At 40.9% G+C, this 17,654-nt stretch overlaps 1 protein-coding gene across 7 annotated transcripts in view; it reads right to left on the bottom strand.

The window, feature by feature from the left end:
• Nucleotides 1-17,654, bottom strand: part of CDKAL1 (CDK5 regulatory subunit associated protein 1 like 1) — a 702,199-nt gene that overhangs the window by 497,555 nt on the left and 186,990 nt on the right. The gene's annotated exons all lie outside the window — the stretch shown is intronic.

Raw genomic sequence — 17,654 nt, 5'->3', positions numbered from 1 at the left:
ATTAGTTCTCCAAATAATAACAGGCCTATTTCACATGAAACAAGATTTTCTTACAACTGGTTAAAGAACACATAATAAAACTTCTGTACAATATGTCTATTTATCGCAGCATTAAAGAACACAACAGCAGTCCAATCTGATAATGCCATTCATTACCGTCTCATTATAAAACAAAAAAATTCATTATTTTTTACTTTATTGCCAAGGATATGAATCATTCTTGAAAACTACATTTTCCAGATAGGCAAGCTAACTCTCCAAGTAGGTTACTTATTTTAAATGTTAATGAAAATATGCCTAAAACTTAATAGACTATTTCCTAGTCTTTTGACCAATATAAAAGTAAAATATACTTTAAAAAAAATTGAAACAGAGAAGAGTAAATAAAAGGTATAATACCCTACGTGCTAGTAATTCCCCCATCTCCTCAGTCCTGCTCCCTAGAGACATGCTAAAGTTGACTGCATATGCTTACTTCCAGACACAAGAATATCCCTCACATATGCAAGCATATCCCTCACATATGCAAGCATATATGGGAAAACAAGCTGGTGCTTTGTACATACAAACATATTTGAAGATTTGAGAAAGTATTTCTGGATTACAGAAACCTAGATGTGAAATCCCCACTCTGTTGTGTAATTATTTCCTCAGTATAAATTCTAAGTAATTGGGTGCAGTGGTTCACACCTGTAATCCCAACACTTTGGGAGGCCAAGGCGGGAGGATCACTTGAGCCCAGGAGTTTGAAACCAGCCTGGGCAACATCGCGAGACCTTGTCTCTACTAAAAATAAACAAATTAGCCAGGCATGGTGGGGCATGTCTGTAGTCCCAGCTACTCTGGAGGCTGAGCCAGGAGGAGCACTGAAGCCCCAGGAGTTCAAGGTTGTGGTGAGCACCACCAATGATGATGGCGCCACTGTACTCTAGCCTGGGCAACAGAGCAAGACTGTGTATCAAAAAAAAAAAAAAAACTAAGAAGTAGAAATGCTGGCTCAAAAGTATACATATATGGCTATTTTTTAAGCATTTCTTTACTCAAGAGGGTGCTAGCAATATGTTTTGATGTGACATTATTCACTCGGGTATGCATATATATAGCAAACATTTATTTTGTGCTAGAAGACAGTAGTGAACGAAGCAGAACTTATATCCTCTCCTAGAAACTACTCAAATCCTTTGCCCATCTTAAAATTAAATTTTCAAGTCTTTAATTCTTTTGCATGTGTACAGGTATTGGAGTGTGTTTTGATGCTTTGTTCACTTTTATTGCTGAGTCTTTGGGCACTGCGTGTTATGTACCAAATTGGGTCCCTCCTCCCACCACTACAAGCAACCTCTAGGTTCTGAAACCAACTGAGAAAGGTAAGGGTATTAGCAGCTCAGTTTCTGTAGGTGTGACATTAAACTATACTACTATAAAGTAAAAGGTCTCTAAACCTGGCACACTTCTTTGTCTTTGTCAACTTTTTCAAGAGTACAAATTCAGAACTAGATGCCAACAAAAAATTGGGCTCTTTGTGATAAACAGCCACATCAAAATTTTCTGGGAAGTACAGAGAGAATGATTAAATAAATGAATAGACAGAGTACAAAATACTATTTTAACGGCACCTGCATTTCATTTCAATAGCTTCTAAGAACACTTTGATATAATTTTTCTTCTTGCAATCTTGAAAAAGCTTGTTAACGAAATAAAAACAAATCTGACTTTGGTAGATTGCATACCACATCCAAGAGAATTATTGCCTGGCTCTGCCACCTGGTTTTACTTTTTATCAGTACCAAGCACATCATTGCATATAAATACTTTTCTTGTATTAAATGTGAAATACCTTATCAAACAAAAAAATCTTTCCATTTTCATTAGCCATGTATACAAAGATGTTAACATCAAGTTTCTTCAAGAACTTTCATTATAACACCTAGAATCACTGCCAAACATCCAAGAGACATTGAGATGACTAATAATTAAATCCAAATTCAAAAAGCCTGCTTCCTAAAATGCTATTCAATTTCTTATTAAGCATATCTAAGACATCATTACACTGAGTGTTTAAGAGAACACGGTAATGAAGAAGACAAGTGCCTTGCACTCAACAAGCTTATGGTTTATAATATTTGAAATACAAAAGAACGTTAAAAACACAGCATTGAGTAAGGTGTCCTTGGTGACAGTGAGATGGATAGCTAACATACCACGAAGTCAAAAAGAATATGCAGAAAGGAAAATACAGGAAAAAGCTTCATGAGGAAATCTAGGAGGATTTTTATTGGCAAGACAGGAGTAGGAAAAAGGGAGATGGAGGCAGAGAAAGCTCAGGGCAGTTGTTAGAGCATGAACAAAGACAAGGAGGAGGAAAGTATTTCATTATATTAATAGAAATAATTTCTGTAATTGGGAGAATGAGAGGGCTTATACTGTAGAAAGAATCTTAAGAGGGTTGAGAGTCTCTAATTTTGTGGGCAATATGGAAATCTCTTAAGTTTTGGTGGCAGAGTGGAACTTTGAAAACATAACACTGGTGACATAGTGTAAAATGTCAATACATTTGACATTGACATTCCCCTTCTGTTTGCCCTAAATAGAAGGGGAAAAGAAGCCAGGAGGTGAGGAAATTAATTTAATACCCTAGGCAAAAGGATCAGAGAACCAGAACGCATGTGGAGAAATTTTTTTTTTTTTTGAGGCAGAGTCTCGCTCTGTGGCCCAGGCTGGAGTGCAATGGTGCTGTCTTGGCTCACTGCAAGTTCCGCCTCCTGGGTTCCTGCCATTCTCCTGCCTCAGCCTCCCGAGTAGCTGGGACTACAGGTGCCCACCACCATGCCCGGCTAATTTTTTTTGTATTTTTAGTAGAGATGGGGTTTCGCCGTGTTAGCCAGGATGGTCTCGATCTCCTGACCTCGTGATCTGCCTGCCTCGGCCTCCCAAAGTGCTGGGATTACAGGCGTGAGCCACCGCCCCCGGCCGGAAGATTTTTAAAAAGATGATGATGATTACAGAAATGGAGATTCGTTCTCTTGCTAGAATATACTTGAAAAATACCAAAGGAGGAATCAAAGATAATGCCAAAGTTTTAGTCTAAAGTAAGGGTCAGCAAACTTTTCTATAAAGGGACCAAAAGTCAATACTTTCAGCTTTGCTGGTCATAAGGTCTCTGTTGCAACTTCTTAAACTCTGCCACCTTAGTGCAAAAGCAGCCATAGACAATACTTACATGAATGGGCATCTAACATTAATAAAACTTTATTTACAAAAACAGGCAGCAGGCCATAGTTTGCTAATAGTTTGCTAATCCATAGCTTAAGAAAACAGAGAGAAAAAAAAAAAAAGAAATAGTTGTTCCACTGGTTGTCAGAGCTGAGCACTGGGATAGAAGGTAATAAATTAACATAGGACACACTGAATCTGAGATTCTAGCAATGCCCATCAAATCTCTGAAATGCAAGTTGTCTGGCTGAGAATAAGTGAGGATAGATTTCAAAGTGATAGTTGATGACAGCGGATGCAGCAGTGTCAAAGTGTGAGAGAATCCAATTGAATATAAAACATTACAGTTTTATAGAGGTGTACAAACATTTCTATAGGATCAAAAATAATAGGTGAAAACAAAGAACCAATGATACTATGACAATAAAAACTGTGGTTAGCACTTACATAGCACTTAATCAGGGTAATAGCCATTATGTAATTAGTCATGCAGAATACTTGAAAACAGTACAGCCAATATATAACAACTCAGGGACAATGTTCTCGTGACATGAAATAGGCGAAAGCTTATTTTAAGGGAATAAGAACACCAAAAAATTAAAAGAAAAATTGAGGTGCATGATTAAGTAATTCACACACTATACCATTGATATGGTTTGGCTGTGTCCCCACCCAAATCTCATCTTGAATTGTAGTTCCCATAATACTCACATATCACGGGAGGAGCCCAGTGGGAGGTAACTGAATCATAGGAGTCGTTTCCCTCATGCTATTCTCATGATAGTAAGTTCTCATGAGATCTGATGGTTTATAAGGGGCTTTCCCATTTGTTCAGCTCTCATTCTGCCTCCTGCTCCCCTGTAAAGAGGTGCCTTCTGCCATGATTGTAAGTTTCCTGAGGCTTTCCCAGCCATGCAGAACTGAGTCAATTAAACCTCTTTTTTTAATAAATTACCCAGTCTCAGGTATGTCTTTATTTGTAGCGTGAGAATGAACTAATACACCCATGTAACAAATCTGCACATGTACCCACTGAATCTAAAATAAAAGTTGAAATTAGTTTTTTAAAAAAAGAGACGGTCGGGTGCAGTGGCTCACGCCTGAAATCCCAGCACTTTGGGAGGCCAAGGCGGGTGGGTTGCCTAAGGTCAGGAGTTCGAGACCAGTCTGGCCAACGTGGTGAAACCCATCTCTACTAAAAATACAAAAAAATTAGCCGGGCATGGTGGCATGCACCTGTAATCCCAGCCACTCAGGAGGCTGAGGCAGGGAATTGCTTGAACCAGGGAGGTGGAGGTTGCAGTGAGCCAAGATCGCACCACTGCACTCCAGCTCAGGCAACACAGTGAGACTGCATCTCAAAAAAAAAAAAAGAAGAAGAGGTGCAGCAACTTGCCCCTTTATCCCAGCTCTTTGGGAGGCCTAGGCAGGTGTATAGCTTGAGCCCAGGAAGGCGTTTGAGACCAGCCTGGGCAATGACGTGGAATTACATTGGCTTTGGGGAAAAAATTATTTCATTATTTTTTTAAATTTGGCTTTAAAATTCTAAAGCAGACCAGAACTATAATCTAAGCCGAAATCATAGCTGTCATGGAATATTAACACCATACTTTACAAGTCACCAAATAAAGTAGCAAAGTTTTAATGCAAATTCACACAGTATTTTTGTTCTCAACAGTACCTTCTTACAGCTTGTTCTTTTTGTCTGGTTAGCTTTGTTCAGGTTAATAAAAGCCTTAAAAAAATTTCCTTTAAAAATGTACCCAGCACAGACATATTTTTAAAAGCTTTTATCCTGCAAAATATGAATGGTGATAAGAATAATACCTGAAGAAAATTTAAAATAGTATTAATTTCCATGTCTTCACTTCAGATAGCCTTGAAATGCTAATATAAAAACAATATAAATTTAATATAATGGGTCATTTTTTCTTGAAACATATTTCTAAATAAAGAGAGGTACCCTTTTCTAGAGCATTAACTTGAGTAATATAGAAAACATAAAGAAGTTTTCCCTCTTGTCTTCCAAAAACCAAATGGAAGAAACAATTTGTACAAAATCTTTTTCTTTCTTTCTTTTTTTTTTTTTTTCAAGACAGAGTCTCGCTCTGATGCCCAGGTTGGAGTGCAGTGGCATAATCTCAGCTCCCTGCAACCTCTATCTCCCAGGTTCAATTGATTCTCCTGCCTCAGCCTCCTGAGTAGTTGGCACTACAGGCATGCACCACCACACCTGGCAAATTTTTGTATTTTTAGTAGAGACGGGGTTTCACCATGTTGGCCAGCCTGGTCTCAAACTCCTGACCTCAAGGGATCCACCCACCTCAGCCTCCCAAAGTGCTGGGATTACAGGCATGAGCCACCGTGCCCGGCCTGTACAAAATCTTAAAATTCATAGCATAATAAAAAATACTTAAAGATGACAAAATATCATTCCCTTACTTCACAGATGAGAAGATTAAGATTTAAGAAGAGGCAATGATTGAGGCCTAAAGTCCCACAGTTTCCATAGTTAGTGCTGGAGCTGGCAGGAGCACCCAAGATCTCCAGATTCCATGAATACCATATTTCAAAAACCTTATTGCATTCAACAATCAGAACTCAGCTGTGTTGGCCAATCAAAACTAAGCAAGTTTCAATCCTTCATTTGCACAAATGGACCCGATTGGAAACCTGGGTGGGAACTTTTGTTATACAACTCAAGCCTCCTCTTCATTCTCTAGAATGCACCTTTGTTTTACACTAAAGGCTTCAAATAGCCGGGTGTCATGGTGCACTGGAATAAAGTCTGTTTCCTCCAAATCCCTTTTTCAGAGAACTTTTGTTCACAAGCATTTCATGTTTTCATTCTACAATTTGTTCATGTATCACATGCCAGACACAAGGAAAAATAAAGACACAAAGATAGTCACTGATCTAAAGTTCACAGTTGAGAGCGAGAAGGAAGAAATATGCTTTAGAAGCCAAGTTTTCAAGTAAAAGGGAAGAATGGAAGAACAGAGATGTGGAGATGGCAAGGACAGCTGCAAGTAGCTGTGGGACAGTCATCATGCACCTTTATCAAGAGACCCAAGGATACCAATGTTATGCAGGAGAAGTGGTTTTCCCTGAAAGCATGACTCCATCACCCTGACTCCCACTGAGGTCCCTGAGGGAGAAGGTCAGGGGCACTGGGACGGCTGGGCAGCTGAGACTAAGAGTCCTCCCCAACCTACAGTGCGACCTGTTACTGTGTTTCCATCTGCTTTACAAGGGCAACAAGGGTCTGTGAAAGATTAGTTTAAATGTTTTGTAGCTTTATTTTAAGGGGAAGAAATGAGGATACGTATACAGACTTCTGTGAAGAGGTTAAGGGTCTTTAAAAACTTGGTTCATTATAGAAAGAGAAATTCAATGAGACACATACAAAAAGTTTGAAAAAGAAACTACATGGGAAAAATGAAGGGCGGAAAAGTAAACGATGGAGAAAAGTCAAAGGTGGTACCTGCAGAAATTAGAAAATGGTGACTGTGGTGCTCGCACAATGAGTAATGAATGAGAAGTACAGTAAAAATAAAACACGCATCAGAGGGGCTTAACTAGCCTTATGGCTCCAAAGTGAACCAAGTGCAGACAATGGGAATGATTCCTTAGACTTGTAAGAAGATACCTGTCAGCCAGGCGTAGTGGCTCACGCCTGTAATCCGAGCACTTGGGGAGGCAGAGGCGGGCAGATCACTTGAGGTCAGGAATTTGAGACCAGCCTGGCCAACATGATGAAACCTGATCTCTACTAAAAATACCAAAAAAAAAAAAAAAAAAAAAAATTAGCCAGGTGTCATGGTGCACAGCTGCAATCCCAGCTACTCAGAAGGCTGAGGCAGGAGAATCGCTTGAACCCCGGAGGCAGAGGTTGCACTGAGCAAAATGGTGCCACTGCACTCCAGCCTGGGTGACAGAGTGAGACCCTGTCTCAACAACAACAACAAAAAAAAAAAAAAGAAAGAAAGAAAGAAAAGAAAAAGAAAAAAAGAAAAGAAAAAGGAGATGGTTCTCATAGCCAGGCAAGATGGTACACACCTGTAGTCCCAGGTACTCAGGAGGCTGAGGTGCAAGGAGAGTTTGAGCCCAGAAGGTCGAGGTTGCAGTGAGCTTGGACTGTGCCACTACACTCCAGCCTGGGGAGCAGAGCAAGACTCCATCTCAAAACAATTTTTTTAATTAAAAAATAATGTTTAAAAAAAGAGAGAAGATGATGCTTCTGAGTCCTACCAGGCTGGCTGCTACAGGTCATCCTCCCTGGAAATCTTTCACCAGATGTCCTGGCAGCAAGGTAAGGGGAGAGATCTTGTCATCCTGGGAGGCTGGCTGCTGTTGGCTATGGTCTGATGGGGCTCCATGACAAACTGAATGGATGAGACTGGTTACTTACGAGTTCTGTGCCTGGGCCCATTTAACTCTAGGTAAACCCAAAAAATCAAATTCCTGAACCTGCCAAACTGAACCTTTCATACCCTGAAAATTACTGCCAACGCCTATTTATGTCACCTGATAGACAGCTTGTCTCTATGACACATGTTTCCACTTCTCTACAACTGAAACTCCAATCCTTCAAGATAATGAAGCATATATACTACCTAGTTTCTCAGGCTAGTGACTTAAAAGCTGTATCTAAAGTACTAAAGGCCGTAAGTTTGTTCTTTGATTTAAAAATTCAGCATCAAGTCATTTGTGCAAGTTAATCTCAGTCAACAGCAAGTCCATCCTTCCAGTTCTTCCCATAACTCTTAGAATTACTCTTAACTTCTCTCACACTCAATCCATCAGCAAATCCCACTCAGAAATATACCATGTTTCAACATACCTCAGAAATATGTCCAGGTTTAAGCCACTTATCACCATCCCCACAGCTACCACCACGGTCTAAGCCAGTAACACTTTTTCCCTGCTGCCTTCCATCTTCATTCCCTTAGACTTTGGTCTCAACACAGCAGTGGTCATTTTAAAACAGAAGCCAGAACATGGTACTCTTCTCCTGAAAGTCGTTTCATATATCATCATCTCACAAGGACTAATAGTTCATAAGAATGGCCTACGAAGCTCTAACTACCTGGGCAGTCCTCCCTTCTGCGTTCCTTCCCTTATCTTCTCCTACTCTTTCCTCATTCACTCTGTTTCGGCCACAGAGGCCTTCTGAGTGTTCCTGAAAAAAAGTCATGCATGCACTTGACATTAAGCCGTGGCACTTGCTGTTTCTCCACTGATACATTCTTGGCCCAGATGTCCACATGGCTCACTTTCCTTCATCTGCCTCAACTTCGCTCACATCACCCTCTCATCTGCTTAAAACTCTTATACTCCACAGCAACACCACTGGCTGCTTCCCTGCTTTATTTCTCCTTCTCTCTTTTTTTTTTTTTTTTTGAGACGGAGTCTTGCTTCTTAGCCCCAGCTGGAGTGCAGTGGTGTGATCTCAGCTCACTGCAACCTCCACCTCCCGGGTTCAAGCAATTCCCCGCCTCAGCCTCCCGAGCAGCTGGGATTACAGGCATGTGCCACCACACCCAGCTAATTTTTGTATTTTTAGTAGAGACGGGGTTTTACCGTGTTGGCCAGGCTGGTCTCGAACTCCTGACATCAAGTGATCTGCCCGCCTCGGCCTCCCAAAGTGCTGGGATTACAGACATGAGCCACCACACCTGGCCTATTTCTTTTTCACAGTACTTCTCACCTGTTCCTCTACCATGTAATCTCTTTCTTTCTTTCTTTCTTTCTTTCTTTCTTTCTTTCTTTCTTTCCTTCCTTCCTTCTTTCTTTTCTTTCTTTCTTCTTCCTTTCTTCCTTTCTTTTCTTTCTTTCTCTTTCTTCCTTTCTTCCTTTTTTTGTCGGGTCTGGCTCCATCTATCTATCTATCTTTATTTCTTTCTTTCTTTTCGGGTCTGGCTTCTTTCTTTCTTTTCTTTCTCTTTCTTTCTTTTTTTTTCAGGGTGTGGCTCCATCTCAGCTCACTGAAACCTCCACCTCCCAGGTTCAAGTGATTCTCCTGCCTCAGCCTCCCAAGTAGCTAGGACTACAGGCACACGCCACCATGCCCCAGATACTTTTTGATTTTTGTTTTTGTTTTTTAGACACAGGGTTTTGCCCAGCCTGGTCTCAAACTCCTGAGCTCAAGTGATCTGCCCATCTCGGCATCCCAAAGTGCTGGGATTACAGGCATGAGCCACTGTGCCAGGCCAATGTAACTTTCTTATTTAACCTTTTAATAGTCTGTCTCCAACCACCTCCTTCCTCCAGAGCATGAATGTCATAAAGATGGGGATTTTTGCGTATTTTAGTCCACAAGCATGCTACCAGGCTTACAGTATGCCTGGCACATTGTAGCAGCAAAAAGGAAACAGGAGAGAACTAAAAGTACAACCACGAGGAGTAGCTAACATGAATCACGGCATAGGCACAAAAAGGAACCTTACGGTCATTTGAGAAGCAGGGTAGTAAAATGGTTAGCACCCAGACTTAAGCCAGGCTGCCTGGGTTCTAACACTGGCTCTGCTATTTACTAACTATATAACCGTAGGGGAATTACTTAACCTCTCTCTGCTTCAGCGTCTTCACCTGTAATAGAAGTTCCTACCTCATGAGGTTGTCATGAGGGTTAAATGTTAATATGTGAAAGCACTTTAAAAGTGCTGCCATGCAGTAAGTACTTTATAAACTGAGAATTATAGAGATCTACAAGTGCTGACAAGGAAATGTGTCCACAATATATGGTTACACGAAAGTAGCAAGTTATAGAACAGGATGTAAACTATGTCCAATTTTTATAAAGAGGGTACATGCATAGAAAAACCTGTGAAAGAAAATACTCCGAAATGTAAATAACTACTTTTGTTGGATAAGACATTAAGAAAAAAAAGAAGAAACTCTCAAAGCCTGACACCAAAACAGAGCAAGAGGAAAGAGTTCCCCAGCAGCTGTGGGAAGGCTGCATCCTGACAAGCTCCTTAGAAGGCATCATCCCAAGATTAAGACTAATCTAAGAGGACAGATGTCATAAAGAGTACCTCCCTAACTACCTGCCTAACTCGCTTTATGTAACCTCAAAGAGTTCCCCAACATTAGCGGAGTTTCTCTTGGATAGGAAGGTTGCCTGTTTGAATGGATTTTACCCAACTGGTCAATATTTTCTACAATATCCCTGATAAGTGATCATGTGGCTTCTGCTTCATTTCATCAGATGTAGGGAGTTCATTACTTTAACACTTCCTGTTTAATCACAAATGCCATATGTTATTATTATAAAACTTTAATTCATATACCTTTCACCTATTCATCCAAATTTGCCCTTTAATGTCAAAAAACTGAACTACATCCCAAATCATTTTTGGTCAAAAAAATAAAAAAAGAAAGAAAAGAAAAAAGAGTAATCATTCTAATAAAAATGTTTCCACAACATGTTTACCTTTCTTATTATAGAGAATATAGCGAATCTAAGTGGCTTTGTAAGGTGACTGCCTCAGATAATCGGAGTACATGTAGAATTTCAAATTTTTAAAAGACTTTTAGCCCTGTCATTTCGTTTTATGAAAGAGGAAACTGAGGACCAGAAAGATTAAATGGCTTGTCCAAGATCAAAGTAAAGACAGTGTCATTACTGGAAATCATCTATCACTGTCCTTTGCTTCAATATAATAATGCCCTAAGCTAGGGGTTACCAAGCTCCATCAAGCTGTGTGGCCCCATAATAAATAATCTCAGTAAGCCATACGTATTCACTCTTCTCTTTCTTTTGTGGGTGTCACCTATTACTTCTCAATATGTCAATTTCTAACTTATCTACTCAATCTACCATCACCATTTCTAACTGCTATGTAATGAATCCATAAAAATTTCTGGAGTAAACGATGAAAATCAACAACTTCCTTTTATATATGATTTTTGAAATTCATTAATGAATATTTATTTTGTGCCTATCATGCATACAATATAAGCTTAGATACCTGTCAGATACCAAGAGGAATTTTTGCTTCAAAGAACACACATGAAGTTGGAAAGACCACCTTCCACTGAAATATACAAATTATACAGAAATACACAAGAACACTTAAATAAAAGGTTAGGACATTATTTGTACATTAATAAACACAAATAAGTTCACAGACCAGTGGCCACTAGACATTTTATGAAGGCACTCACCAGTGAAAACAAAAGCAAAGAACAGAAAAGCTCTCATGTACCCTAAATACATGCAACTACATATAAAATATATACATGCAGTACTACAGTACTATATTGCACACACTATAAAACTGCCTTGAAATTAGTATCTTTTTAAGTGAAAAACAGCAAAAGAAAATTAATGTTCTGAGTTCAAATAGGACAGAACTCATTGCAGGTCCAAATACGGCCCTTACAAAGTCTGGTGTAGTATTATCAGTCACCTCAAAACTCATTTCCTCATGGAAGGGGACAAGAATATACCATCCAAAAATATGCCACTATAGCATAAGAACTATTTTCAGCTGAAAGCATTTAAGAAAAAGCAGACACAGAAAAAAATCTCCCCGTCCTTCCCCATCTTACTAAAAACAGCACATAAAGTTCCATTTGTAAAGGTGTCTCCCTCTCCAGTATCAGGAAGAGAACTACTCTGAAGACAACTCTTGGCACCTGAAAAGACTCTAGTTTGCATTTTAAAAAACCTTACAAATGACCCTTATTTACTGTATCCTTTTTAGTCCCTTTCCCACAACTTACCCCCCTCAAGAAGCCCCAAACCTTTTCTTCTTTGTCTAACAAGACTCTTCTCTGTATTTCATTCCCTTTGTTAAGATGGTATATAGGCCCCAAATTCTAACTGTGTCCTTAAGTCACATTCATTTGTTAAATCCTGTATATCCATATGTAGTTATATGTATTTTTTTATTCCTGTTAATCTGTCCTTTATCATTTTGATTCATAGACCCCAGCTACTGAGCCTAAGAGGGTAGTGGAAGAGCTTTTTTCCTCCTGTGACCTGCAAGATCAAAATGATGCCCCTTAATCAACTAAGACAGACCCTAAGGTTAAGGAAACAGTTACCTGTGGGTCAAGGGTTCAGGGCCTGGCTGGCATGGCATTTTTCTAAATTCCTATGGCTACAAGAGTAACCACCCTCTTGTTTAACTCCTTAACAATAGGAGCTATCAGGCAAATTTTCAGAACTGATTTACAACCCAGGCCACTTGATTAGACAGATGATGGGCCTTATAAACATTCTTTTCTGATAAGCTACTGGAGACCAGAAACCAGTTTCAGCTAGTTTATAGGGGCTGCACAAAGTCTTTGTGTGCTTTTGTTCACCTTTTGATATAGATAGTGAAATTCCATCTCATTTTAATGCTAAAACCCCACCACAAAGTGAATATGGGGTATATGTTACATAAATGTTTACTCATTGTGCTTGTACTCAGCTCTGCTCATAAATATGTAGCTGTTCCCCCAAACCTGCTGAATATATATGACTCCACTGTGTAATACAGAACTGGTGAGGCATAAAACCCAGTATGTCCTTTTCCTCTTCAAAGAGAGAGCACCTTCAGTCTATGCTGGAGACTTCCTCTTCCCAGCTTACAAACCGGTATCACCAATAAAAGTTCTCCTTTCTACTGTTTAGCCATCCTGGGAGTCTTTGGGATGTCACTTCCCTGTAACATGAAATTTAAGGTTCAATGGTATTTTTGTGTTGTCAACAAAAAGAGTAAAACTCTAAAATATTTAAAGAAGTTTATAATGCGCTCAATATGAGTGACCATGGCTCCAGGCACAGTCTCAAGAGGTCCTGAGAACATCTGCCCAAGGTCGCTTGGTTACAGTTTGATTGTATATGTTTTAGGGAAACAAAAGGCATCAGTCAGTACATGTGAGGTATATACTGGATTGGTGCAGAAAAGTAGGATATATGGAGAACAGGTGGGGGGAGGGTCACACAGGTCATAGCTGGATTCCAAGATTTTCTGATTGGCAATTGGTCAAAAGAGTTATTATCTAAGACCTGGAATCAACAGAACTGTCTGGGGGGTTGTGGAGACCAAGGTTATTCTGTAGATGAAGTCTTATAGGTGGCCACCCTTAGAGACAAATAAATGGCAAATGTCTCCTATCCAAACCTTTAAAAGGTGATAGACTCTCAGATGCAAATACTCCCCCCTACAAAAGATGGCTTTGCAGGGCCATTTTAAGATATGGAAGAAAAAAAAACGTATTTTAGGGTAAAATATTTTGATTTTTCTTATCTGTTATGTGATATTATGCCAGAGTCAGGTTGAAAAGTAAGGCATATTATATAGGGTTAAATAAAACCCACCTGATGAAATTTATATGGTTTGTAGGGTGTGATACCCTAGATCCCTTAGATAAGAATTTGGGCAAGAGAGAAAAAAGGTTAGAGTTTAGTCCTCAGTGTAACTTTTTCTTTTCTTTTTTTTTTTTTTAGACGGAGTTTCACTCTTGTTGCCCAGGCTGCAGCACAATGGCATGATCTCAGCTGACCGCAACCTCGGTCTCCCAGATTCAAGTGATTCTCCTGCCTCAGCCTCTCGCATAGCTGGGATTACAGGCATGTGCCACCACGCCCGGCTAATTTTGTATTTTTAGTAGAGACAGGGTTTCTCCACGTTGGTCAGGCTGGTCTTGAACTCCTGACCTCAGGTGATCCGCCTGCCTCAGCCTCCCACAGTGCTGGGAATACAGGCATGAGCCACCATGCCCAGCTAGTCTTCAGTGTAACATTAAGAACCAAAGGAAAGTCAGATGAGTGAGGCTTACGGAAGTCAGACCACTGCATACACGCCTCACTGCATTCAAAATTCACCTTGCACAGCATGCAGCATCTGAAGCAATTATTTCCTTCTTGTTAAGCAAGGTAAAGTGCTCCATTCTTAAAGGGATTAACAAAAGTAACCTCAAGTATATGGCATATATTCTATATTCCTATTATGAAGAATAGCCTCTCATAAAATGAAAAAACAAATCTATAATTAGTTCACCTCCCCTAAGATCAATATCCTGATACTCTACTCACAGCAACACTGTAGAAGTTAGTATCTTTCAACAAGGGGAGAAAGAGAGAAAAGAAAAAGGCAGGGGTGGGGAGGAAACTCCAGAATATATCAGTATATCAGAAGACCTTAATAAAGTGACACTGAGAAGAGAAGCCCTGATCAGCTGTTACATTTAGTGAATTCACCATCCAATTTGCAAATCTCATTGCACTTTACCCTAATTATCACATTCGCCAAGAATGACTAAAATTAAATGAGGACATGCATCTATATTTTGGGGTAGGGAAGGAAGAAATTTACATTCTGGTTCCTACTAAAAATTTAATTAAAGGGATAAGGTTTATGAGATACTTATATTTTCTAGCTTAGTGTTAAAAAGTCCTGAAGGAAAATGCGTACTTGGGCTTATTTCTAGCTCCATCTACCTGAATGCTATGTGAGCTGTAGTACTATGAGATCCCAATCTGGTTTCAGGTGGAAGACACAGCCAAATGAATTTGTTTGTTTGTTTGTTTGAGGCAGGGTCTCACTGTGTCAGACAGGCTGGAATGCAGGGTCATGATCTTGGCTCACTGCAACCTCCGCCCCCCAGGCTCAGCCTCCTGAGTAGCTGGGACTACAGGCACGCACCTCCACTCTCAGCATTTTTTTTTCTTTTTTAAGTAGAGACGGGTTTCACCATGTTGCCTACACTGTTCTGGATCTCCTAAACTCAAGCCATCTGTCCTCCTTGGCCTCCCAAAGTGCTGGGATTACAGGTATAAGCCACTGTACCTGGTCTCAAATTTAGAATTGGCCATGTAATCAGAATTAAACTTTGTTTTAACCTCATAAAAGGTTATCAAACAAAATTTTACAAAGTTTTTTTACATCTTTATCAAAGTCCCTTTTCAAAAAGAAAAGGTATTAATGTAAAAGCTACTCCCTTGCAGGGAGTAACAAAAATGCCCTTTGTTATTCAAAATAATACAAAAGTGGCTGGAGGTGGTGGTTCATGCCTGTAATCCCAGCACTTTGGGAGGCCAAGGCGGGCAGATCACCTGAGGTCAGGAGTTCGAGACCAGCCTGACCAACATGGTGAAACACCATCTCTACCAAAAAATACAAAAAAAAAGTATCCAGGCCTGGTGGCACATGTTTGTGCTCCCAGCTACTCGGGAGGCTGAGGTGGGAAAATCACTTAAACCCAGTAGGCGGAGGTTACACTGAGCCAAGATCATACCACTGCACTCCAGCCTGAGAGACAGAGTAAGACCCTGTCTCAAAAACAACAGCAAAAAAAGTGGCAAAGCAAGAGCCACTTGAGTCCTGGGAAAGATAAGAATCTGGAATGGTGTCTCCTTAGCAAATTTACATGGTCACAAAATTCCCCAACCTCAGAACAGAGGCAAAAGAAGAAATGAACTTCCTTCAAAGCTACCTCAACTGGGCTTCAGCAAGTTGTAATTCTGCATAATCAAAAAGTTCCACTAAAGGGGCAAGAGGCAGAGACTAACAGTATTTTAGGACACTTAAAAAAACTCATTTTTCTTTCTGTTCCAATAGCACTCCTATAAACATGGTGAACATTCCTAAAAACCATCAAACTTTCTGTAACGAGTGTGGCAAGCACCAACCCTACAAAATGACACAGTGCAAGAAGAGCAAGTAATGCAGGATTTTTGTCGGCCCCTTTGCCGGACTCCCAGCAGGGGCGCCCCCTCTATTCGGCCTGCCACACTCAACCCCTTGTGGAGGGAACACATGAGCGAGCAAGTGCAGGACCTGGCCAGTTGCTCCAGATGCCGACACAGGAGCAAGCTCCGTGCAGGGCCCACGGCCAGACCAGGCATGTCACCTCAAGGGGAACACAGCTGCACCCAGGTGAGGATGCCCATGACCCCGAAGCCCCAGAGGGGGTGATACAGTGCTCCTTTAGTTCTGCCATCCGCAGACAGCAGTGTGTTAGCAGCTCAGCTGGCCCTTGAGGTGGCATCCAGGTGAGGGTGCCCACGACCCTGAAGCCCCAGAGTAGGTGTTACAGTGCTCCTTTAGTTCCACTGTCCATGGACAGTGGTGGGTTAACAGCTCAGTTGGCCCCTTGCCTCATCACATGGGGCAGCTGCCCTCCACTGGAAAGGGCAAAGGGCTTGTGTGGCAGCCTTTCTGGGTACCTGCAGTTGATGGGTCCCAAGCTCTTGTCCAGCATCCAAGAAGAATGAGGTCACATGGATAGCTGAAGGATGGTGAAGATGGAAAATTTTATTGAGCAATGAAAACAGCTCTCAGCAGAAAGGGGAGGTGGAGAGGGGATGGGAAGCGCAGGTCATCTTCCCCAAAGTCAGGTTGTCTCTACCCCGACGTCAGGCTGGCTGTCTGGCCGTCTGTCTCTCTCTCCTCTCTCTCCCAATTGAGTCTGGGGTCTTTATAGGCACAGGATGGGGGCAGGGCAGCCCACAGGTAGTTTTGGAAAAGGCAACATTCAATTGGTAAAAAGGCATTAATCAGAAAGAACCAACCAGAAGAGAGTGGGCAAACAGGAACAGAAGCTCTCACTTTGGGCTGCGGGTTTCAGGCTGTTTTTTTGTTTTTGTTTTTGATGGTGAGGTTTCACCAGGGACCAGCCCCTGTCTGTCTACAATTTCTCTGCCTCCTGCCTCTACTACAAGGATTCTATGTATGCCCAGGGTAAGCAGCATTATGACAGGAAGCAGAGTGGCTATGGTGGGCATACTAAACCCATTTTCTGGAATTCTGTAAAAAGGCTACTGCCAAAAAGAAGACTGTGATGAGGCTTCAGTGCTTTGAGCCCAGTTGCAAATCTAAGAGAAGGCTGCCTATTAAGAGAAGCAAGCATTTTGAACCGGGAGGAGAAAAGAAGAGAAAGAGCCAAATTAACTAGTTCTAAGCATCATCTTTTATTATGAAGACAATAAAATCTTGAGGGAAGGTTCAGGGGGAAAAAAAAACCCCTCATTTTTAACATACTTGTCTTGAACTATTTCAGAACATATTATGGTCCCAAATTATCTGTGTTGTTTTCACAGCAAATGAAAGCTGGCCTTCATAATTAAAGATGGAAAAATGATAATTTGAGTCCCCTGCCTTCACAGGAGTTGGCTTCCAGAGTAACCTGCAAGTAAGTTGAGGCCACAAGTATGGCTCTCAATATAAAAGTAGTTCTACATAAAATAACAAAATTGGGCCAGGCATGGTGGCTCACGCCTGTAATCTCAGCACTTTGGGAGGCCAAGGGGGGAGGATCATGAGGTCAGGAGTTTGAGACCAGTCTGGCCAAAACAGTGAAATCCAATCTCTACTAAAAATGCAAAAATTAGCCAGGTGTGGTGGCACACGCCTGTAGTCCCAGCTACTCGGGAGGCTGAGGCAGGAGAATTGTTTGAACCCAGGAGGCAGAGGTTGCAGTGAGCTGATACCATGCCA

This window comes from Pan troglodytes, chromosome 5 (assembly GCF_028858775.2).
Source record: "Pan troglodytes isolate AG18354 chromosome 5, NHGRI_mPanTro3-v2.0_pri, whole genome shotgun sequence".
In the NCBI taxonomy this organism is placed as follows: Eukaryota; Metazoa; Chordata; class Mammalia; order Primates; family Hominidae; genus Pan; species Pan troglodytes.
The sequence above is the reverse complement of the archived record's forward strand: the minus strand, read 5'-3'. Positions and strand labels throughout refer to the sequence as shown.